The 25315-nt window shown below is 39.9% G+C and overlaps 1 protein-coding gene across 2 annotated transcripts in view; it reads left to right on the forward strand.

Moving 5' to 3' along the window:
- FYB1 (FYN binding protein 1) overlaps positions 1–25315 on the forward strand; it is a 176119-nt gene that overhangs the window by 5148 nt on the left and 145656 nt on the right. The window lies entirely within an intron of this gene.

A 25315-nucleotide genomic window follows, 5' to 3' on the forward strand; every position in this document is an offset into this window, starting at 1 on the left:
CTTTGCCTCCTACGATAGCTTGGTGCCAGCCCCAGTAGTTTAGTTGAGTTTCCTGTTATGAGCAGTTTGGATCCCAGGAAAGGACTCCAGTGGCGAATGTTAGGAAACATTAATGATGGTGATTGCCATTTTGATAACACAGTAGATTTTACAAAGGGACCACTTTTGTTTGAAAATGCATTTTTTTTATTTTAATTAAGAGACGCAAAAAAAGCCCAGTCTTAACCTTTAGGATAGATTGTGTTCCCAGAATTAATGGGAAGTCATTATTTGGAGCATACTTAAAATGGTGAGTGGGTTCCCGGTACTACTTTAACCCATAACATAGCTGAACTACAGCAGTAATATTCTGCTTCATAATTTTCCATTATTTCTTTGAAAAAAAAAAAAAGAGGGTTCCCAAAATATACGTGGTGTTCATATGCTCTCAGAGTATAGAAGAGAGCTAATTTTCTGTCTTTGTCTGCTCTTGCCAGCCCCCAGAAGACTGGAAATTTGTTATTCCTTCTCTTATTACAGAGAGGATACCTTCCTTTTGTCAGCCCCCAGTGAGAAGACAGGAGTTGGAACGATGACTCCTGTGCTTGCTCAGCTGGAGATTGTGCATTGCAGACATTGGAACAGGGAGAATAAAGGGATCATTCAGTGGTGTGTGTTGATGTGACTGTGTATTGTCTGAAAGCACCTTGAGTTAGGATACGGAAAAGAGTAGAGGTGAGAGACGGTAATCTTGCCATGGGGGACAGAGGAAGAAGGAAGAGTGATAAAGTGCAAGTCACTGAGTCTTGAGAAGGGGAGTACACAGTGGAGGAAATATTAGCACATGACCCTGCCTGTGGCAACACCTGTAGAAGACAGTCTCGGGCTCAGGTGGGAGTGAGACTTGTAAATCCCTCTATGTTTCCAAATTTTGTCTTTAGGTCCGGGATTCCTAGAAAACAGCTTGACCTTGGCCAGGCGCGGTGGCTCACGCCTGTAATCCCAGAACTTTGGGAGGCCGAGGCGGGCAGATCACGAGGTCAAGAGATTGAGACCATCCTGGCTAACACGGTGAAACCCCGCTTATACTAAAAATCCAAAAAATTAGCCGGGCGTGGTGGTGGGCGCCTGTAGTCCCAGCCACTCGGGAGGCTGAGGCAGGAGAATGGCGTGAACCTGAGAGGCAGAGCTTGCAGTGAGCGGAGATCACGCCACTGCGCTCTAGCCTGGGCCACAGAGCGAGACTCCATCTCAAAAAAAAAAAAGAAAAAAAAGAAAAGAAAAGAAAGCAGCTTGACCTTAAACAAGGGCACTTTATTTATCCAAATAAAGTGCTATTTGGATTTTCTTAGGCAAAACAAGATAACAGCAGGAAAAAAGGAAGCATGTGTTTGGTATAATGATGTTTTTAAAGATTATTGTTTTCTTATAATAAAAGTAACATGGCTGGGCATGGTGACTCACACCTGTAATCCCAGCACTTTGGGAGGCCGAAGTAGGCAGATTACCTGAGGTTATGAGTTTGAGACTTGCCTGGCCAACATGATGAAACCCCGTCTCTACCAAAAATACAGAATTAGCTGGGCATGGTGGCGCATGCCGGTAACCCCAGCTACTTGGGAGACTAGGCAGCAGAATCGCTTGAACCTGGGAGACAGAGGTTGCAGTGGGCTGAGATCGCGTCATTGCACTCCAGCCTGGGCAACAAGAGCAAAATTCCGTCTCAAAAGGAAAAAAAAAGTAACACATATTTCTCAAAAAAAAACTTCTTAGAAATATAGATAATGGTCAGGCACCGTGGCTCATGCCTGTAATCCCAATTTTTTGGGAGGTCAAAGTGGGAGGATTACTTGAGGAGTTCAAGACCAGCCTGGGCAACAAAGCAAGATGTCATCTCTATAAAAAATAAAATAAATAAATAAATCAGCCAGGCCTAGTGGTGCATGCCTGTTGTCCCACCTACTAGGGAGGCTGATGCAGGAGGATTATTTGAGCTCAGGAGTTCAAGGCAGCAGTGATGAATGATCATGTCACCACACTCCAACCCAGGCAACCCTGTATTCAGAAAAAAAAGAAAGAAAGAAGTATAAATATGTAGAAATGAAACATTAAGCATGTTCTATAATTCTGTCAACTAAGGGACAATCACCAGGTTAGTACAGATCCTTCGAGAATGTCATCATTTTAAATGCATATTGTAGGAATGTAATTTTATAAGTGTTATATGCTTTATGAACCATTTCCTCACGTTTTATTTAAAATATCTTTAATAATATCGGAGTTACAATGTAATTTTTAATGATAAATCATTTTTAATAACTGTGTAGTAGCCCACAATTTGTTTTAATCAGTTCCATAGAGTTGGACATTTCAGTTGTCTCTTTTTCTTTCCTTATGGTGATATAGACAAGACTGTCACAAGCATTTTTTATACACTTTGTCTGATTATTTTGCATTGACAGAACTCCTAGCAAAGTAGCCAGGTGAAAACCTACACATATTTAAAACTTCTAACACAAGTTACCTTGTTGTTAAGCAGCATACTTTAAGTTTCTTACTATATAATGGCACAGTAAGTGAATTTCCCAGTGCAATTATGGCATATACATGCCTATCTTTGTAAACCCATGCCTATTTTTGTAGCATGAAAAGGTTATACTTCAAAATTAAGTTACTTCCCCTTAATTTCTTTCTCCCTAACATTGCTGCTGACATTCTGCAACAAGTGGCAGAAAGCCATGTAGCATATTAAAGAAAGGAAAAAACTCCATTTTTTCTCCTTGAAAGAGATCAGATACAGTCAACAGGCTATATCCCTGGCTTCTTGTTGACTGGTTTTGCTTACTAGTTGTTTTCCGTAAGTCACTTAAGCTTTGGGTTTGTTTCCTCATCCAATGATGGTGATGACGTGATGATGATGATGATGATGATGATGATAGCTATCCCATAGGATTGTTGTGGAGAGTAAGATTGCCATTATAAAGCACCTGTGACAGTACAGGCACATGCTGGGCACTGGATAGATGTTGGATTCCTGTATTTCAGCCCCAAATAAATAGTTTCCCAAGCATGCATAGAAACTCCTAGTGAATGCAGGAGGAGAGTGATACTGGCACTTAGCATTGCTAAGCCCTGACATACACCATCTCATTAAATTCCTCTAACAATTCCCGCAAATAGTTATTCCTATTCCCCCTGTTTTCTAGTTGAGTAAACTGAGTCTTGTAGAGAGTAAGTAATTTTCTCACAGCCACACAGCTACTGAATATTGGGCCTGGAATTTGAGGACAATTCTATCTGTTCTCAGAGCCAGAGCTCCTCTACATTCTGTTACATCTCAGAAAAAGTAGATACCTAGGAAGACAAGCTGGTAGTCAAAGAAAAGCCCAGGACTGGCCTTTAGGGGTATGCCAGGTCCATCCTCAGGCTGGTGACCGTGTCTGGTAGGCTTGAGGATCAGCTGTCATGTCTGCTTCTGCTATGGTCACTATGAGTTTTCCTACTTTCAGAAAGTGCACTTTATTGAAATGTTGCAGAGGCCACTGGGATGAGAGACTGAAGGAATGCCTGGCTCTGTGGTTCTTCATCCCAGGATCCAGAAAGGGGGGCTTAATGACTACATATCTCCCTTCTGCACCCCACGCTCATCTGCTGTGTCACCACTGTGACCAAGCCCCACCTCCCCCACTTCCTGAACTGTCCAGGAAGGGAGCAATCCAAAAGGGGACCAAGTGGTTATAAGGAAGTTCACCTTTTATTGCCCTTTCCCTGTAACTTATTAGTAAGGAAACTGTGGAAATGTGCGAGAATGAAGCACAAAGGCACTTGGTGTTTTATGAAGATAGACACATTAGATATTAAGATTGATGGGCATTGGACACACGACACTGGGCTCATCTTCCAGCCTAGCAAGGGGTGCTGGGTTCCAGCTCAACCTTCCCGTTTCTCCCTGTGGAATCTTGACCCTATCTCTTCAGGCCTCTTTCAAGAGGCTCAGTCAAGGTACAGAGTTGGCTTAGGTGTTCCCCTACATCCTTATTCATAGTGTGATTCTAGATTTTAGAAGTGGGAGAAGAGGCAATAGAATTCTACTTTATCTGTCCCTGTGGAAATTGACTTAATCCGTATCCTTAGATCAGCTCACTTTACAGTCCTAAAATGAAAACAATAGAATAATACATGTTTACTTGAAAAGTAATTTTAGGTACATTTTAAATTGTAGAATTTTCTGGAAGAAATGGAGAAATAGATGTTCTAGTCATGTACAATTTTTTTTTGTATTTTATGCATAAACCTTAGGTCAGAAAAAAACACAGTAAAAGTTGTGTTTGGGGTTTCTGGTTTGTTTTGCTCCTTTCATCCAGTTTTCAAGCTACATGGGAGCTCCTGAAAGGAGTGTAGTCAAATTGTGCTGTCACTCATTCATTCAACAAAGCTTATTTGAGCTCCCACTTCAAGTCTGCACTCTGCTAGTCATTGGAATGCAGGGTGAACAACACACGGTGTCCAGGCTTCCCACGGCGTACACTTAGGGTAGTGGTTCTCACACTTTAGCATGCATGAGAATCACTGGGAGGGTCAAGGATGGGGCCTGGAAATGTGCATTTCTTTTATTCATTTATTTATTTATTTTTGAGACAGAGTTTTGCTCTTGTTGCCCAGGCTGGAGTGCAACAGCGTGATCTTGGCTCACTGCAGCCTCCACCTCCCAGGTTCAAGCCATACTCCTGCCTCAGCCTCCTGAGTAGCTGGGATTACAGGTGCCCACCACCATCCCCAGCTAAATTTTTTTTTCTTTTTTCTTTTTTTCTTTTTTTTTTTTTTGAGACAGAGTCTCGCTCTGTTGCCCAGGCTGGAGTGCAGTGGCGTGATCTTGGCTCACTGCAGCCTCCACCTCCCAGGTTCAAGCGATACTCCTGACTCAGCCTCCTGAGTAGCTGGGATTACAGGTGCCCACCACCATCCCCAGCTAATTTTTTTTTCTTTTTTCTTTTTTTCTTTTTTTTTTTTTTTGAGACAGAGTCTCGCTCTGTTGCCCAGGCTGGGGTGCAGTGGCGTGAACTTGGCTCACTGCAAGCTCCACCTCCCAGGTTCACGCCATTCTCCGGCCTCAGCCTCCCGAGTAGCTGGGACTATAAGCACCCTCCATCACACCCGGCTAATTTTTTTTTTTTTTTGTATTTTTTAGTAGAGATGGGGTTTCACCGTGTTAGCCAGGATGGTCTCGATCTCCTGACCTCATGATCCACCTGCCTCGGCCTCCCAGAATGCTGGGATTACAGGCGTGAGCCACCATACCCGGCCACGCCCAGCTAATTTTTTGTATTTTTAGTAGAGACGGGGTTTCACCATGTTGGCCAGGCTGGTCTTGAAGTCCTGACCTCAGGTGATCCGCCCACCTCAGCCTCCCAAAGTGCTGGGATTACAGGTGTGAGCCACCAAATCTGGCCAAAAATGTGCGTTTCTAATAAGTTCTCAGATGAGGCTGACACTGCTGGTCCAGGGCCCACGCTTGGAGAACCACTTTTCCTGGGAAGTAATAGATCAAAAACATCAAAGTGAACAAATAAATAAAATACCTTGCACTGAGCTCTGAAGGAGGCAAATGAGGAGCTGAGATAGAGAATGGAGGGGAGAAATCCTCTTGAGAGAGGTGTCTGGTCTCTGATGAGGGGATGTTCAGGCTGAAGCAGTAGTTCTCTGCTCTGGCTGCACATGGGAATCACTGCAGCAGCTTATAAAACATCCCTGTTCTCAGGCCCTGAAACCAGTGAAACTGAAACTTGAGGTGGGGCTCAGTGAGAGTTGAGCATTGCTACACCAAAAAGCGAGAATGAGTTAGGCATGGGGTAAATGGGGGTAGAAAGCATTTCAAGCTGAGGAAGTGGCAGGTGCAAAAGAGATGAGGGAGGAGAGAGCTTGGAGCTGTAAAAAGACCAGGATGGCTGGAGAATAGGCAAGAGAAGAAGAGAGTGACAAGAGATGGTTTTATGGAACAGGCAGTGGCCACACACATGAATGCTGGGTCTTAAGGCTGCCTTAGTCCATTTGGGCTGCCATAGCAAAACACCTTAGACTGGGTAGCTCGTAAACAACAGAAATTTATTTTTTACAGTTTTGCAGGCTACAAAGTCCAAGATCAGAATGCCAGTTTGGTCATAGTCTGGTAAGGGCCCTCTTGCAGATTGCACACTGCCAACTTCTTGCTGTGTCCTCACATACTAGAAGGAACAAATAAGCTCTTTTGGCTTCTTCTATAAGGATTATTATTATCCCATATGCATTAAGTGTGGATGGCAGCTCTATGCAAAAGAGTATTCATCTACCACTGCTTGAAATTGAAAATAATGGCAACAAGTCAAATGTTGGATTGAACTGCATGTGTCCAAAGGGATATGTCTTGAAAATATCCGAATGTAGAGTGAAAGAAGGCACAGAGTGAGAGCTCTGTCCTCATGTGCTAAGCACCTCCTCAAAGGCCTCACCTTCTAATACCATCACCTTGGAGGATAGGATTTTGACACATGAATTTTGGAGGGACATAAACATTCAGACCTGGAATTTGATCATACTATTCACCACAGCAGCCACTGGAGACACCTGAGCTGAGTAGTGGATGCCGTTACCTGCTTCATATTTTGAGGGTAGGGCTACTTCTGAAGTGACGTGCATCCTCTCCAGATACCTTGATCCTGGCTTGGGCCTTAAATATTGGTTTGTTCCTGTTCTCCCTCAAAAGTGTGGCCCCAAATTTGACTACATCCAAGTTAGAGAATAAGTACAGAGTTTCTGAGGGGAACAGGTCCTAAGATGTGAAAATAAATAAACTGTAGGCCGTGATGGAAGCCCCAGTTGAGAACCGGTGTCCCAGGGAAATCTGAGAGTACGGAAACGGAGCTAGAAGTTTCCCTGTGAGGGCTGGAGTTCCGATCCACTTCCTTCAATTAGAGAGGTGATTATTTTTTCTTTTAGGTAAGCTGTGGAGGCCAATCACTCCACACACTCCCCTGTTGCCATCCCTGGCCTATTCATATCCTCCCCTTCTGCAAAAGAGGACACCTACCTTCTGCAGCAAGATCTATCCCATTGTGTTAAAAAAAAAAATCCTGTACTATGACAAGTTAGTTTTAAGCCAAGGATAAGAGGCTCAAATTCTAGCTGGTATCTTGTACTCATATAACACATCAGTGCCTCTAGGAGGAGATGTGAGTCACTTCTTAGAGCATGTGTTAGAATACACTAAATTTGTGGCACCCTTGCTCTTGAAGTGGGTAGGCATGGGGCTCCAGTTCTTGATTTGGCATCTTCAATATCATTTCCCCAATTCTAGGACTCCATTCCATCTGCCCTTTCTTTTCTCTCATGTCCTTCTCTTTTTAAATTATTATGAAACACATAATACAACAAATGCTTACATACTCACCACCTACAATTAATGCATATTACTGTTCTGGCATCTATTTTAAAACTAAAAAAGAGAAAATTAAGGTCCCTTTCTGCCCTTTTCCAGTTCTATGTCCCTCCTTCCCACAGCACAGAAACAACTCTTTTAAAAGTGCCTTTCAGAATAGCCTTCCCAGCCATGGTTTTATGCTTTTATTTTATCTGTGTGTATCCATAAAACATATAATATCTCCAAATATATAGTATTGTTTTGCCCAGATTTTTTTCATGATTTCTGCAATTTGCCTTCTTTCACTCTACACTGGGTTTTTTTCAAGAATATCCCTTTGGACACATTCAATCTGTTGAATTGCTGTGTAATCCTATTGTAATTTATTCATCATCTATTCTCCAACATTTGATTTGTTGCCATTATTTTCAATTTCAAACAGTGGTAGATGAATATCCTTTGGCATAGAAGGTATGAGAACCTTCAAGTTTATCTAACATTAGCAACTTGTTCTTTAAGGTCATTGTAATGATTTACCTCGCATCAGCCTTGTACAAAAGTTGCCATTTCTCTACATCATCCCTAAAACTTGACATTGTCATATTTATTGACAGAGTTTTGACAATTTGTTACATGTAAAACTGTACTTCATTATTGTTTTAATTTTAATTTTTCTGATTATAACTGAGATGAAACATGTTTTCACAAGTTTATTAGCCACTCCAATAAACTCTTCTGTAAATTATCTCTCATGTGTTTCATCCATTTTTTATGGATTTTTTTTCATGTTGATTTAGAGGAATTTCTTATATATTCTAGGCATTAATCCTGTGTCAATTACAAGCATTGCAAATTTTGTTCTCCCAGTCTATGGCTTCTTTTTAACTTTACTTTTGGTGTCTCTTTTTTATACAGAAGTTTTAAATCTTAATGTTGTCAAATTTTAAAATAAGTCTTTATCATTTCTGCTTTTGATGTCCTTTTAAGAAAATTAATCCCTACCCCTTAAATATTAAAGTCATTTTTCTAATTTTTCCTTGAAGTGTTCATGTTTTTAAGACTCTATTTTCATGTTTAGGTCTTTAATCATAAGGATACCATTTATACTTGTGATGCAAGGCAGGCATCTAATATTAGCTGATATGGATAACCACTAGTTGCAGTATTATTTACGTTAGCTTGTTCTTTTCCCCCATCACTTTCTAATGCCTCCTCTGCCACATGTTCATTTCCCATCTTTGTGGGACTCTGCTTCTGGGCTTCCAACTCTGTTACACTGATCAATATAGTTCATAAAATTCCATGTTCATCATTGTTTCTTTTCTTTTCTTTTCTTTTCTTTTCTTTTCTTTTTTTTTTTTTTTTTTGAGACAGTCTCGCCTTGTCATCCAGGCTGGAGTGCAGTAGCATGATCTCTGCTCCCTGCAATCTCTGCCTCCTGGGTTCAAGTGGCTCTCCTACCTCAGCCTCCCTAGTAACTGGGATTACAGGCACATGCCACCACACTTGGCTAATTTTTGTATTTTTAGTAGAAACAGGGTTTCACCACATTGGCCAGGCTGGTCTTGAACTCCTGACCTCAAGTGATCCACCTGCCTTGGCCTCCCAAAGTGCTGGGAGTACAGGCGTCAGCCACTGTGCCCAGCCTCATTGTTTCTTAATTATGCTCTTTTGCTCTGAATTCATATATCTTCTTGCACAGGTACACATAACTCTTGTCTGCTGTCTAACAATTTCTTTGTGTGTATGTGTGTGTGTGTCTTAATCTACTCACGTTCTTTTTTTTTTTTTTAATTTTACTTTAAGTTCTGAGATACATGTGCAGAACGTGCAGGTTTGTCACATAGGTACCTGTGTGCCATGGTGGTTTGCTGCACCTATTGACCCATCCTCTAAGTTCCCTCCCCTCGCTCCCCATCCCCCAACAGGCCCTGGTGTGTGTTGTTCCCCTCCCTGTGTCCATGTGTTCTCATTGTTCAACTCCCACTCATGTGTGAGAACATGCAGTGTTCGGTTTTCTGTTCCTGTGATTGCTGAATAACAATCTCTAAGATTATTCAATACTTCTACTATTATTACCCAAACACAACCAGGATCTTAATACAGGGTAATTGCCCATTGAATACAATCCTTCAACTCTATTTCTGGTTCTTAAAACTTCTACTTGGAGGAAATGAACATCACTGTCATTTACACTTAATTGGCCAAAGTAAGTCATATGGACATATCTCAGTTAAACAGGGCAGAATTTATAAGGATGCATAATCCCCATGCATTCAGGGTCATGTCAAAGAACATCATCAATTTGGAAGAACAGGAATATTATATACTACCATGTATACAGTATAGGTCTTCAAATGACTGAGAACTTCATTTGGACATCACTCTTAAATGATAGTTGAGCTGACTATAAATATTCTAAATATATAGTTACTATTCCTTAGCACTTTACAGACTTACTTGATTGGCATCTCACTTCCTTTGTTGCCAGTGGAAGTGTGCTTTCAAATCTAATTGTCATTCATTGTATTTGAAATTGTCACCCCCCTTTAAAATCTTTGTTCTGAGCTTTTACTGTGCTTCATAGAGATGTGAATTGATTTTTACTTATCCTGCTTAATACTCATAGTATCCATTTAAAACAGGAGACTAAGAATATTTTCTCTAAAGAGCCCAGTAGTCAATGTTTTAGGCTTTGCAGGCCCGCTGATATCTGTCACAGCTATTGAACTCTACTATTGTAACATGAAAGTAGCCATAGGCAATGCATACATAAATGAGTGTGGCTGTGCTCCAGTAAAACTTTCTTTATAAAAATGGGTGTCAGGCTGGATTTACCCAACAAGCTATAGTTGCCAACCTCTGATCTAAAGCCTAATGACTTTCTTCAATTCTTTAAAATTCTCAGCCATTATCTTTTCAAAAACCATTACTCTATCATTTCCTCCTTCCTATGCTTTTTGTCTAAAGCTCCTATTAAAGCTAGTCTCTGATCACCTATCCTCCATGATTTTAATTGCTGTTCCAAACTTTTTATCTCTGTGTCTCTCTTTGATGAATCTTAAATCCATTTATCAGCTTCATCTTTCCATTCACTACTTTTTTTCATATGTGTTGAGCCAACTGTCCTAGTGTATCCAGCACTCTCCCAGTTTCAGCACTAACATCCCATGTCCTAGAAACCTTTCAATGCCAGACAGACCAGGAAAGTTGCTCACCCTATCTAGAGTGTCCAATGCAGATTTTATCCTATTTCTTGAGTTTTTGTTTTAATGATAAAGTTTGTATTTCCAATTTTTGGAATTGTTTCTCTTATCCCCCACGTTCCTGCCTAATATGTGCCTGTTTTTGTTTTAAATATTCTTATATTCTGTTTTGGATAGTATTCTATTATTTCTTAATGAATCCTAAATTCTTAAAGTCCTTTTCAGATTATTCTATTGTTTTAATTTAATTGATATAACCCTGTATTTCATGGTTGATTTTGTTGAGTTCTCTTTCTCATTAATAGTTTTCTTCCTGTGTTATGGAATTTCATGTTGTAGACAAATTTCAAGGAGGTTTTGTTGATCAGTTGGTTAGTTTTCTTTCTACCTGCCTTCACTCCACATTCTCTCATGCTGTACTTATCTATACCGCTTCTTCCTGAGGCCTCCAGCCCAGAGCCAGATCTATATGAACATCTGGATGATTCAGGCCCACAGTAATTCTGGACATTTCGCATACTCGTTACTAAGTCAACTGGCCTCCTGGCCTAGCTCCTGGTGCTGTGCTGTACTTAGTCCAGGGTTTCTTGTTCTGGAACTGGGTTTCCTGCACTTTTGTGCATTGGAGAATGATTAGCAGCATCTCTGGTCTCTACCAGCTGGATACAGTGGGACTTCAGCACTTTTGTGCATTGTTAGATGTTTAGTAGCATCTCTGGTCTCTACCAACTAGACAGCACTAGCACCTCCACACCCTCCCATGTGACAACTCAAAGCATTTTCAGATGTGATAGAATGGCCCGTGGTGGTGTGAGGGGGCAAAATCCCCAGCCCCCCAGTTAAGAATCACTGGTTTATACCAACACAATCTCAGCAACATACCATTTAGTCCCCTTTCATGTTGCTGAGGAGGGAAAAGCATGTCTCTTACTGCCCTTGGTTTCACAGAGTGACCCTACACTATAAAAGCTAGATTAACAAACCCTTCCATACCCTGAACCAACAGCCGCCTCTTCAGTCTTCCAGTCTCATTCATTGCCTTGTGCTTCTGTTCTCTTTCTAAAATAGAAAGATTTATCTTCTTTTCAAGTGTTGCTATCTTTAATTTTTTTCATTTTATATTTAATCTATCACTGACATGTGCTAAGTCAGTGAGAGAGCCACAAGCTTTCATTTACTGACCAGAAGTTGATCGCTCTCCTCTATCTCTTTTCCTGCATTTCCCTTTAGCTTCATATCTTCTGGGTTTTTTTTTTGTGGTTGTTGTTGTTGTTTTGTTTTGTTTTTGACACAGGGTCTTTCTCTGTCACCCAGGCTGGAATGCAGTGGCATGATCTCAGCTCACTGCAACCTCTGCCTCCTGGGTTCAAGTGATTCTCCTGCCTCAGCCTCCCAAGTAGCTGGAATCACAGACGTGCACCACCACGCCCACATAATTTTTGTATTTTTAGTAGAGATGGAGTTTCACCATATTGGCCAGGATGGTCTCAAACTCCTGACCTCAGGTGATCTGCTTACCTCAGCCTCCCAAAGTGCTGAGATAACGGGTGTGAGCCACCACGCCCGGCTAGCTTCATATCTTTCGTTTCTCTTTTCCGCCTTCATCCCTGATTAATGGTATTGAGTAAATCAACAAAGGAGAGGAAATGCTTCAGCATCAGGGTTGATGAGACACTAGGAGAATTAATGCAGTTACTTCCAGGTCTCCATTACCACACTTCACCCCTACTCCAACCTACTAAGACGGTGGTTCTCAAAGTGTGCTCACAAACCAGCACATCAATATCACCTGGGAACTTAATAGAACTTCTTGGGCTGCACCCAATACCTGCTAAATAAGAAAGGAGGTGGGGCCCAGCCACCTGTGTGTTAACAAAGCCTTCCCGGTGATTCTGATGCACGCTCAAGTTTGAGATCTCCCAAACTCGGACATAGCTAAAGACGCTTTGGATCAGTGGTCCTCAACCTGGCTGCCCATTTTAACTGCCTGTTGAATTTTAAAGTATGCAGCTGTTTGAGTGCCAACCCCAGAGATTTTGATTCGGCTGGCCTGGTGGCTCAGGTACTTTTTTTGTTTTTTTTTTTTACTCTCCAAATAATTGAAACATCCGGTCAAAGTCTGCTTTAGTTATTCATTTACTGTTTAGCCCATTCTGATAATCACTTATGCTGGTGTTTTGGAATTCTAAGCGAAAATTGGTAAACTTCTAGTGAACAGAGTTTAAAGTGATCTCTTCTGGGGCTTCACTCCCTGGATTTTTATGTCAGTTCTTCTCATTATAATTTACCTTCTCTGTGCCTCAATTTCTCCATATGTAAAAAGCGATAAGTCACTATACCTACTTATTAAGTTTATTTTAAGGGTTGCATGGGTTTATGTGTGAATATCTTCAGCATAATGCCTGTCACACAGCAAAATCTACACAAAATATTTCTAAAAGATTTTGTAAGTTCTACATGCAAAAAAAAAAAAAAAAAAAAAAAAAAAAATCCTGCAAAACTAACCTAAGTCAAAATAAGTATCTTGGGAAGAGAGACTTTTTAAAAATTATTTAAAGGGTATTTCTCTTTTTTTTTTCATATTAGGACCTTTTGCTTTATAAGTCCCACTTTTTCCCAAAAAATGTTATATGCTGTTTAAAAACATTGGTAAAAATTAACTTTTCTCCTAAAAAATTTTAGAATTTTACTATATGCCTTTTAAAACTAGCTAATGGAATTTTAAATCAGAGTTCAGAATATTCTATACTCAGATTTGAGCTACAGAAACTGATAAGCCAACAAAAATTCAGCCCTTATGCAAGTTCTGGCAGAAGTGAAAAGATATGGAGATGAAATTAACATCTGCTGAATCTGATCTATAACAGATATTTAGATGAAATAATTTGGGTGAAATTAGTGAAAACACTTTCAGAGATGTTTGGGAGGCTGAACTTATATGAAAATGTTTGACTTTTCAAGGTATGGACATAGCCCAAAAGAACTACCAGCACTTTTACTCGTTGCAACATTGAAATAAAAGTAGTTGGCCGGGCGCAGTGGCTCACGCTTGTAATCCCAGCACTTTGGGAGGCCGAGACGGGCGGATCACGAGGTCAGGAGATCGAGACCACGGTGAAACCCCGTCTCTACTAAAAATACAAAAAAAAAATTAGCCGGGCGTGGTGGCGGGCGCCTGTAGTCCCAGCTACTCGGAGAGGCTGAGGCAGGAGAATGGCGTGAACCCGGGAGGCGGAGCTTGCAGTGAGCCGAGATTGCGCCACTGCACTCCAGCCTGGGCGACAGAGCAAGACTCCGTCTCAAAAAAAAAAAAAAAAAAAAAGAAAAGAAAAAGAAAGAAAAGTAGTTACATTCACTTTATCATAAGAGAACATTCATCCGAGAGAAATTAATTTTATCACATGTACCCACAACTACATGAGACAGCATTTCAGGCTGGGTGGACTTTTTTCAATAGCAGCACATAGCCACCCAACACAATACGGCTGCAATAAACACTGCTCAAATTAGTCACCTAGGAGGCAGGGAAGGGGAAGACAGGGAGTTTCCAAACTATGTCTTAATCATCAAGCAAACCAACAAAAAAGACTGTGAGGGTGAAATCGTCGTAGCTTCCAATTTCTAAGCAAAGTCCACCTGTAGCTACCAACCATGCCTAGTGCAGTTGGTTTCCATTCTCTGATGTAAAACCTAGCCACCCTGAGCTAATTTGATAAGCAGGGCAAGGAGAGAGGGAGGGCATTCCCATAAAACAGCCAGGATAACCATGTCTTGAGGACGAATTTGGCATGAAAAACCATATGTAATATTCTAGACTCCTTGACTCTTCAATATTCTCATTTTTCTCACTATTCTACCCTTCCACACGGTAAGTCCTTCTTTTTAATTTGTAAGCCACATATACCAAGAAAAGGTGGGGAGGGCTGCAAACACATTCCTGGGAAACGATGCTAGGTCTCCCTTTTGATCACTGTGAATACTGGTTTCTCCTTTGGGTTCATTGCAGACAGGTAGTCAATCTATAGGTGAGGAAAAAATGCCTTTCTTGGGCAGGTAATTTGCACAAACTAGAAACACACCATATTTTTGCATTTGTAATATCTGTGTTACCTTTTCCATTGCTAAGATCTGTATTTAACTGAATGGCTATAAATACTGCCCCCATAAATACTTGTAATTAAAGGAAGATTTTCTGTAATGGAGCATTTACTATGTTAAGTGTTCTAATAAATTTGGACCTTTAAGTGACCTAGATCCTCAGTGGAAACAAAGGAGAGATACTGATTAAAATTCAAGGCTCCTTGAAGCTAGCTGGTTGAGTGTGGAAGCCTTACCTTGACAGTAAATTCTGTTTTCTCAAGTTCTCTGAGTAGTTCTTTCCTTCTTGTTGCATCCTCCACACTGAGACTGGATTGGTCTCCATTATCAAACCCACTGGATTTATCTTCCACAAGCCCACTTTTTATGTTACCTGCTTTGTTCCTGAAAACATTGGAGTTGGTGACGCAGTTCAGATAGTTTCCTTTGGCTTTAATGTATACAGTTCTGGGTATATAGAAAGAGTCGGGATAAGGTTTGGTAAAGTTTGTCTTCTGGGTAGGCAGCTGATTTTGGACATGTTTGGAATGGAAGCAGTATCTAGGTGTGGAAAATGGGGTCATATTTAAATGAATAACATCCTGCTTGGAGGTTGTGGACGAGTCTTGAGTGTGCGTGTGTGGAAGGAATTTAGGGGTGGTTAAAATTTGGTATAAAAAAAGGTACTGATGTCTGCAACTTTGAAACTCATCCAAAAAGAAAAAAAAAAACAACAAAAAGCAGATGAATGGATAAATGGACAGATGTGATAAAGCAAGGATGCAAAATGCTAACCATTAGAGAATGTAGGTGGCAGTATGTTGGTGTTAACTTCCAAATTTCATTTCAACTTTTGCAAATGCTTAAAATATTTTTAACAAAGCACGGAAGGGAAAGTTTAAATGTCACATAGACTGGGCAAGTAGAGCTGGGAAATATGGAACTCCATTTTCTATATTCTTAACTCATGTGTTTATACGTCCATTTATCCACCAAATGAAATATCCACAATAAACCTTTTCCCCCTGAATGTGAATAGCTTCACGATTTTCTCCTTTTGTAAAAATGAGATACATGTGATGATAAATTTTTCCTAAAATATAAGAAAAAGTAGGAAAGGTAAAAATCTTACTATCTAAAGAAAACCACTATTAACACTTGAATAAATATTTTTCTAGACATATCCCTACACACAGTATAAGGCCTTTCCATTTCTGCATTTTACAGCTGTGCTTTTGCTGCTTCTCCTTCACTTTCCCCTCTGCCAGATCAGATCTGGCACTTCCTTTAATGCTTGGTTCCAACTTTCTTTTTTCATGAAAACTTCCACTTTGCACTCTCTCCTGCACTAATCCCTCTTGATTTGGCGTGTCCTGTCTTCAGCATTTCTCTTGTCAATGCCTTGAAATTCTCATCAAGCACCTTTAGTTTTCAGATGCATTTTCTTCCCAATTATTTTGCATTCCACCATGTTATTTTGCATACCTCAAGTTGCCAATATGTTTTCACCAGGCTCGTAATTTTACAAAAACCTGTTCTGATTAAGGCAAAACCATGCTAACTTAATAATAACTACACAGTTTAAAACAAAATCCTCTGTCTAGACAGAAATGAGGATATTCATGGCAATCAGTATATGTTAATTTAGGGAAACACTGAGATCATAATTGTAAAATAGAATTTTATTTCAGAAAATATAAACCAGACTCAGCTCCTGCTGTTTTTGCTTAGATTTTGTCATTGTCCAAAACCACAGTAAGATACCATCTCACACCAGTCAGAATGGCTATTATTAAAAAGTCCAAAAATAACAGATGCTGGCTAGGTTGTGGAGAAAAAAGAACACTTATACACCGTTGATGGGAGTGTAAATTACTTCAACCATCATACAGGACAGTATGGCAATTCCTCAAAGACCTAAAGACAGAAATACCATTCAACTCAGCAATCCCATTACTGAGTATAGAGCCAAAGGAATATAAATTGTTCTATTATAAAGATACATGCATGTGTGTGTTCTTTGCAGAACTATTCACAATAGCAAAGACATGGAATCCACCTAAATGCCCATCAGTGTTAGGCTGGATAAAGAAAACGTGGTACATATACACCATAGAACTACTATGGAGCCTTAAAAAAGAATGAAATCGTGTCCTCATTCATGAATGGGACATGGATGGAACTGGAGGCAATTATCCTTAGCAAACTAACGCAGGAACAGAAAACCAAATACCACATGTTCTCACTTATAAGTGCAAGCTAAATGATAAGAACACATGGACTCACTGAGGGCAACAACACACACTGGGGCATATCAGAGGGTGGAGGATGAAAGGAAGAAGACTAGGCTTACACCTGGGTGATGAAATAATCTGTTCAGCAAACCCTTACAACACACATTTACCTATGTGACAATCCTATGCCTTACAACACACATTTACCTATGTGACAATCCTATGCCTTACAACACACATTTACCTATGTAACAATCCTATGCCTTACAACACACATTTACCTATGTAACAATCCTATATATGAACCCCTGAACCTAAAATATTTTTAAAAAAAAAGATTTTGTTGTTGTCATTTCCCAAGGGTTCATGATGAGTCATAGGTTCAGTCTCTGAAGAGCAGGAGAGGTTCTGTGCTCCCCAGATGGATTTTGGCGGTGTTTATAGACATTTTATTTCATGAGAATAAAACTAGGCTTTGGGTCTTTAAAATGTGAAAATAAGTACTCACTTATATTTGAGAGTTATCTTTAATATATCTACTTCAAGGAGTTTCCATCAGTTCACATTCTTGCATTGTGAATTTTAAACATGGTTTCCTAATTTTATGGAAGTATCTTATTTATTATCACTACATCATCTCAGTGAATCTCAAAGAATTAGATTAACAGACTAGATAATGTGAGCAGTAAAAAGTGTACTTTTCTTCAGGAATAGAAAATATCGGATTGTTTCTCTCTTCCTCCTGTAATCATAGCATTGTCCTGAGCTATATCAAGGTTCAAATCACTTTTTAAACTTTGTATTTTAGGAAATAAGAAATATAATAGGAATAACAATTGCTAACATTTTACTAAGTGCTTCTCCTATGCCAGACACAGTTGTAAGTACTTTTAAAATATCAAATCATTGAATTCTTGCAGCAACCCTGGATGACGTACTACTTTTACTCCATTTCATGAATCTGGAAACCAGTGGGGAGAGAAGTTAAGTGATTAGCAACCAGAAAGATCCAATCCTAGACTGTCTGGCCCTAGAACCTATGTCTAAACTATTCCACTCTCCTAGTTCTCTAGGGTAAAAAGAAATGGCACCAACCCAGTTTAGAGGTAGAATACAAAGAGAACTTGCTGTTTCATAAACTTAGTATAAGTTTGCATGTCTCTCTCTATGTGTGTGTTACTAGGTTGGTACCAGATTACTAGTTAACTGTTCTAATGATACTGTGAACCCTTCTCTTAAGACATATGCTTTGACCTTTTTAAAAAGAATTGGGAAGAATTTATACCAATTGATTTCTCCTTCCTTGCACAACAGATTGTGTGTTTGTGTATGTGATCAAAAATATATTAAAGAAAATTTAAAAAATTCCACAGCCATAGCTATTTCCCTTGTATTATGTGACCATTCGGTCTTTATCTACAAGTATGTGCATTTAGCATAATTATCATATTATTTTTTCACTTAAGTTTAATTCATAAACATTATGTCACATTCTTACACACTCTTCATAATCCTTTTAATTATTGCAACACATGCCCTATTTTTGTTATCTTTAGAATTATTACATATTATGGCTCTGTTTTGAGCCATCTATATTTCATTTTTTTATTATTTATTTTTTGTTTTTGAGACAGAGTCTCGCTCTGTCGCTCAGGCTGGAGTCCAGTGGCGTGATCTCGGCTCACTGCAAGCTCTGCCTCCTGGGTTCACGCCATTCTCCTGCCTCAGCCTCCCGAGTAGCTGGGACTACAGGCGCCCGCCACCAAGCCGGGCTAAATTTTTTTGTATTTTTAGTAGAGATGGGGTTTCACCGTGTTAACCAGAATGGTCTTGATCTCCTGACCTCGTGATCCACCTGCCTCGGCCTCCCAAAGTGCTGGGATTACAGGTGTGACCCACTGCACCCGGCCCTATATTTTATTTTTGTACCTTTATCATACCTTTTAAATTACTACTTTACATTATATTATCCAACAGAACTAGTCTCCCTCATTCCTTCCCTCATTGCTTCTATTTTCACATTTACTGATGTCCTTATCCATGTATAAATAAGTAAACTTTATAATAATTTTACTTAGTTCTTAAATCCTAGCTCTAATTCTAATTGTATTTTTCTCAGTTTCAAAAACAAAAGGATTAGTATACAGGGTCTAGCTTTCTTTCTTAGCATTGCTATGTATAGGGTGCACCTTACTTCTCACACTTTGCTCTTCAGAGATTTTTTCCAACTACTCAAGTAGCCCTACCTATTCTCAGGATGGCTTTAAGGTCAAGGCAGGATCTGGCCAGGGAGTAGAGAGCAGCCCATACTGGAGAACCAATTAATCCCACAGTAAATACAATTCCAGTTCAAATGATTCCCCTCTAACTGAGTGAGCAAATTGGTCTCTGGCAACGAAGGGCTGCTTATTATATTTTTGCTGTTACTGTTGTTGTAATTCAATTTAACTTTTCCCCTAGTGTGGTTTATAGGGTATTTATATTAACTTATAAAGTGTTGGGATATGTGTCATTCTCATAATTTCATGCTCTAAATTAATTCCTTCGGGATTGAATACTACTTCTTATTCTCTCAAGAAACACTGTTGCAGATCACAAGCCTCTATTTTCTGTTTTTCCAGGTTTTAAAATTTAAAACTTTAAACAACAAATCACTCAAGGTTTGAGTGAGATACATTCACCCACAAGACATGTAAAATATTCTCTTAATATAATCATCCTCAAAGGTTGCTATAAATCATCATTTGAAATGCTTTCATTGAGGTGATGACTAATCTTTTGACTATTAAATTGCCAAATAAAACGCTCAAAAATGACATGATTCCATCTTAAAGATGTTAATATTTGGTTTCCTTATTAAAATGACTTCAGGATAAAACATTTGTATGTATCAAGAATGGTTATTGCATAAAATGTCAGCTTAAGAAGTCCTCCATTTTTGTTTTCCCTTATCCTGAAATCAGAATATCATATCATTTTGAAAGGTTTTCTAGCCACTTCCCAGCACTCACAGCATGAAGCTCACACCAGAAGTTTCCAGAGATCATCCCAGAGGTGATAAGATCTCGCCCACCCTTCCATCCCAGGATAGTGTGATTGCGGGACCATGGAATTTACAAGGTGAGATTCAAAGGACCCTAATTGTCTCTCTGCTTTCAAGTAATCCTGCCATTTAACACCAAAAGAAGAAAAAGAACCAAGAACATGTAAAGTCCTACTATCACTCCACTTAATACCACTCAAAAAAGGAGGTTCCAGACACTTTGGTGGTGATATTTTTGTCTTATTTTGTTTGACAAAATCTATTCTGGATAATGTTCCACAAATGCTTCCTAATCATCAAACCTAGTGGAATCTTTTTAAACATGTTGATGGCATTTGACAGTCTTTCCTTGATTTCTGCAATACAATTCTTCCCTGATTCTCCTCCCTCTGTCTCTAACAAGTCCTTCTCAGTATCCTTTGAATCACACTTTGTATTTTGGTAACACACAAGGCACCATCTTTGCCCCTCTCTCACTCTGCCTGCCCTCCCTCGGCATTCTCTGCTTCTCTCAAGACTTTAGCTCCTGTATTAGTCCATTCTCACACTGCTATAAAGAACTGCCGAGACTGGCTAATTTATAAAGAGAAGAGGTTTAATTGACTCACAGTTCCGCATGGCTAGAGAGGCCTCAGGAAATTTACAATCATGGTAAAAGGGGAAGCAGGCGTGTCTTACATGGCAGCAGGGGAGAGAAAGAGAGAGAGTGCAAAGAGAGAAGAGCCCCTTATAAAACCATCAGATCTCAGGAGAACTCACTCACTATCATGAAAACAGCATGGGGGAAACCACCCCCATGATCCAATCATCTCCCACCAGGTTCTTTCCTCAACACATGGGGATTATAGGGATTACAATTCCAGATGAGATTTGGGTGGGGACACAGAGCCAAACCATATCAGCTACTAACTCTTTGCTGATGGCTCACATGATGAAGTCATCATCTTTCACCAGATCTGTTCCTCCTCTTGTATTCTGTAACTTGCTGAGTGCATCCACCTTCTGAGTCATTTTATATTTCTCCATTTCCACCAGTGCACTGACACCAAACTTACACACACATACACATCATTTTCTCTCCAACCATGTTCAATAGGCTTTTTTCAGAATTTAGGCTCTTGTCCTCTTTGACTCACTATTATAGTTTGCATCTCTCACCCCTTAAGTCCATCCCTCTCTGCTACTAGAATGGTCTTTCTAAGCACACATCTAATTATGTAAATTTCTGGCTCCAACCCTCCATATAGCTCCTAAAGGCCAAGTGCAGGAGTCGGCAAACTATGGCTGTGAACAAATCCAGCCCATTGTCAGTTTTTACAAAGAATGTGTTATCGGAACATAGCCATGCTCACACATTTATGTACTGTATGTGGCTGCCCTCATACTACAAGAGCAGAGCTGCGTCATTTCGGCAAAGACCATGTGGTCTCAAGAGCCAAAAATATTTATTATCAGGCCCCTTACAGAAAATGTTTGCTGACATCTGGCCTAGTGGATAAAGTCAGAACTTCATGATATCACATGTAAGGCCTGCATTCTTTGGCCACAACCTCTATCCCCAGGCTTGGCTCTTGCTATAGCCCCCTTAAACCTTACACTCCAGAAGTGCTTGGCTGCTTACTGTTCCCTGCACTGGCCAAGAGAAATTTCAGTGATGAAGGAGAAGTCATGTGTGTCTGCACTGCCCAGTGCCATAACCACTGGCCACATTTCACTGTCGAGCATTTACCTTGTGACTAGTGCAACTGAGGAATTAAATTGTTTATTTTATTTGATTTTAATTAACAAAAATTTAAACTTCAATAGCTACATGTGGCAAATGGCTACCACATTGGACAGTGTTGTGCTAGACTGTCACCAATGGTATCTTTGTCCATTCTCAGGGGAATATTTAAAATATTTAGGCTACCCTATCTGGAGACAGAGTCTCACTTCATCACCCAGGCTGGAATTCAGCGGCATGATCTCGGCTCGCTACAAAAACCACCTCCCTGGTTCAAACGATTCTCCTGTCTCAGACTGCTGAGTAGCTGGGATTACAGGGGTGCACCCTCATGCCCAGCTAATTTTTGTATTTTTAGTAGAGACGGGGTTTCGCCATGTTGGCCAGGCTGGTTTCGAACTCCTGACCTCAAGTGATCCCCGCCTCGGCCTCCCAAAGTGCTGGGATTACAGGCTTGAACCACAGCACCTGGCCAATACTTGCTGTTTTGTGGTTGGCTCATTTCACTTAGCATAATGTCTTCGAGGTTTCTCCATGTTATAGCATATGTCAGAATTTCGGCCCCCGCAAAGGGCTGGGATCACCCTGCCCAGCCTAAGGGTCACTTTTTCTAAGAAGCCTGTTGTCCCAGTCAAGCCCTGCCTCTCCCCACCTCAAAGAACTGGATATTCTCCATTTGTGTCCTCAATGTGCCACCATATTACCAGGAAAACTTTTTCCACTCTTACCTGTCTCCACCAACCAGTCTCTAAAAGCAGATCCTGGTCTGCATTTGTCTTTGCTTAAAAAGCTCCTAATCTAGTGCCTGGCTTGTGTCAGAAGCTTAAATAATATGGTTATCAGTCAATTAGAGTAATTAATGTTATATTCAAACTTATTTTCAACATGTAAGTCCCTTTTCTTTATTTATAGTTCTTTGACAAATGAAGTCTGCTGTGGAGTGCTTCCACCTGACTCTCTCCACCCACCCAGAGAATGGTCACGAGTAGGGACCCCTTTAAATAGAAATAACTTTCTTCTTGTTACACCTGAGTAACCAATATGCTTGCTTTGACTCTTTCTAAACTGCTGGAGCAAATTCCTAAGACCTCAAAAAAGAGAAAACAGATTGTCTGAAAACAAAACCAAACAAAACAAAAACAGGAAAGTAAGCCCAAAGCCAAGAAAAGAAGTTATTGCCAATGCATCAAACTTTCAATGTTTATTAGTACAAACTTTTCTAAAAGCACACTATGGTGCTGGCATATACTAGATGCTCAACAAATATTTTGTAAGTGAAATTTGCTAAAATTAACCCTGGAATGTTTACTTCACCATGTAATATATTCAAAAATGGTGAAATGTCACAGTTGACATATAAAGATAAATGGCTATAAATCTATGTATAGGGTAAAAAATGTCCAATATAAATAATATTTTCTAGAAGTTGCACTTGTATTCCTTTATTTGGTGAGATTTTTCTTTTTAAATTATAATCTTTATCATTTTGGGATGTTAATCTGTAGACATTAACCCAGTTTTCTGAACTGTGCCAAAACTATGAATTTTTATTTTTCTTATGTCTAACAACCTTTGAATAAGAGCTGAAGGTAAATGGTATATTGGACTCTATTTGTGCATACATACTAAAGATTTTATCATGTGTCAAATTATGTAGGAATAAGCTTTTCATATATACCCCGTATGTTACAATTTAAAATACTATTCGTCATGCAAAGCCAAGTAAAGATATACAAAATAGAAAATCTTTTAAACATTTGAAAACTTAGTATCTGGGAACTATAATCCATTAGGCAAGAAAATGACCTTCTTTGCCAGTCACCCTTCTGAGGACTATTTAAATTTTCAGGCTTATTTTGCTCAGCTGAAAGGAGAGAAAGAAAAGCTATTCATTTGACAAATGGTATATTGTCATATATATATATATATATATATATATGAACACTCATTTTGTGTGTGCACCATTATCTTATGCGCTTTACACGTATTAACATAATCCTACAAGATAGGTACTATTGTCAACATTATTCCCATTTTCAGATGACGTAATTGAGGCGCAAAGAAGTAAGTTGCTCGAGGTCTCACAGTAAGGGCAGAGTTGATGTCCAAACCCAGGCAGCCTGGCTCCAAGGCCCAGGCTCTAACCCTCTGTGTTATTCTGCCTTGAGTAGATGATGTTTCCATTCTGCTCCTCACCACGTCTTTGTCATGTGACTCTGTAACATAAACATCTTTTCCTTTCAGTTTACATGGATCTATCACATCTTTTTAATAGCCAAATAAGATTCCCTTATCTAGGTATACTACACATTGTCTAACCTGGACTTGTTCTCTACCTGTGGACTTTTAATTTTTGCTCTTCCACTATAAAAGTCACTTTCAGCTCTCAGAACTATTACCTGTGAGACATAAGAGAGGGAACCCTGTGAAACCAGTGTGTGGACAGCATTAACTTGGAGCTTTCATGGCAGGAAATATTTTCACTTTGCCTGGGAAAAAGTTGTGATAGAAGCTAAGAACATTTAGGATGCTGTTAAGGGAAAATTAGCTAATCATGCCAAATTATCATTATGACAGGAACAGAATTGGTTGGCAATAGCTCCAAGCTGAATTGACACCATACAGTATTATATCCACTATGTAATAGCCCATCATGTTTGTTGGTTAGCATACAAGAGAAAACATAGATCTTACACTTGAGCTTTAAACATCTACAATTTTATGGGTTAGTGGACAGATGGATGAAGTCATAGAACAACTCTGAGGTTAGGGTCTCTCTTTGCCACAGGATCCCCTATCTGGTGGGCTCTAAGCTTCCCCCACTTCCTTAGGATTTTCTCACTTTTCTTCCCCGTGCCACTGGTCCACCCCAAACAGAGGTAGCTACTTCACTTATTCTAGCTAGATTAGGCATGGAAAAAACAAAACAGAAAGAAAAAAGCAGACTTTCCTTTTCCTCTTGACATGACAGAGTTGCTGCAAAATTTCTAAATAAAAACGAAGTAGAAGTAGACATCCCCTCTGTCTTATAATGAAGACTGCTTTAAAGAAAGATCCTATGTTGGACAATAATACTGCTCACCAAGCTGTACAAAAGCCTGTTCCAGGCGAGGCACAGTGGCTCATGCTTGTAACCCCAGCACTTTGGGAGGCCAAGGTGAGTGAATCACCTGAGGTCAGGAGTTCGAGACCAGCCTGACCAACATGGCGAAACCCGCATCTCTACTAAAAATACAAAAATTAGCTGGGTATAGTGGCGGGCACCTGTAATCCCAGCTACTCAGGAGGCTGAGGCAGGAGAATCACTTGAACCTGGGAGGCGGAGGTTGCAGTGAGCAGAGATCGTATCACTGCACTCCAGCCTGGACAACAGGAAGGAAACTACGTCTCAAAAAAAAAAAACAAAAACAAAACCCTTTCCTGTTCCTCCTCATCTTGTCTGGCCATCCAACCCAGAAATCCTCTGCTCTCGGATATCCTTCAACATAACCCCCTTCTCTGCCCTCTCAGTCTCAGGAACTGTCAGGACCATGTGAAACAATAGTGAATTCTCAGCTAGAACCCATTCAAAAGCTCACAAGAATAACCCATCTAACCAATTGTTATGTTATTCTCTATTCTTTCTCAGGAAAGACTAATCAGTTATATTCTCTATTCCTT

Source organism: Symphalangus syndactylus, chromosome 16 (genome assembly GCF_028878055.3).
Source record: "Symphalangus syndactylus isolate Jambi chromosome 16, NHGRI_mSymSyn1-v2.1_pri, whole genome shotgun sequence".
In the NCBI taxonomy this organism is placed as follows: domain Eukaryota; kingdom Metazoa; phylum Chordata; class Mammalia; order Primates; family Hylobatidae; genus Symphalangus; species Symphalangus syndactylus.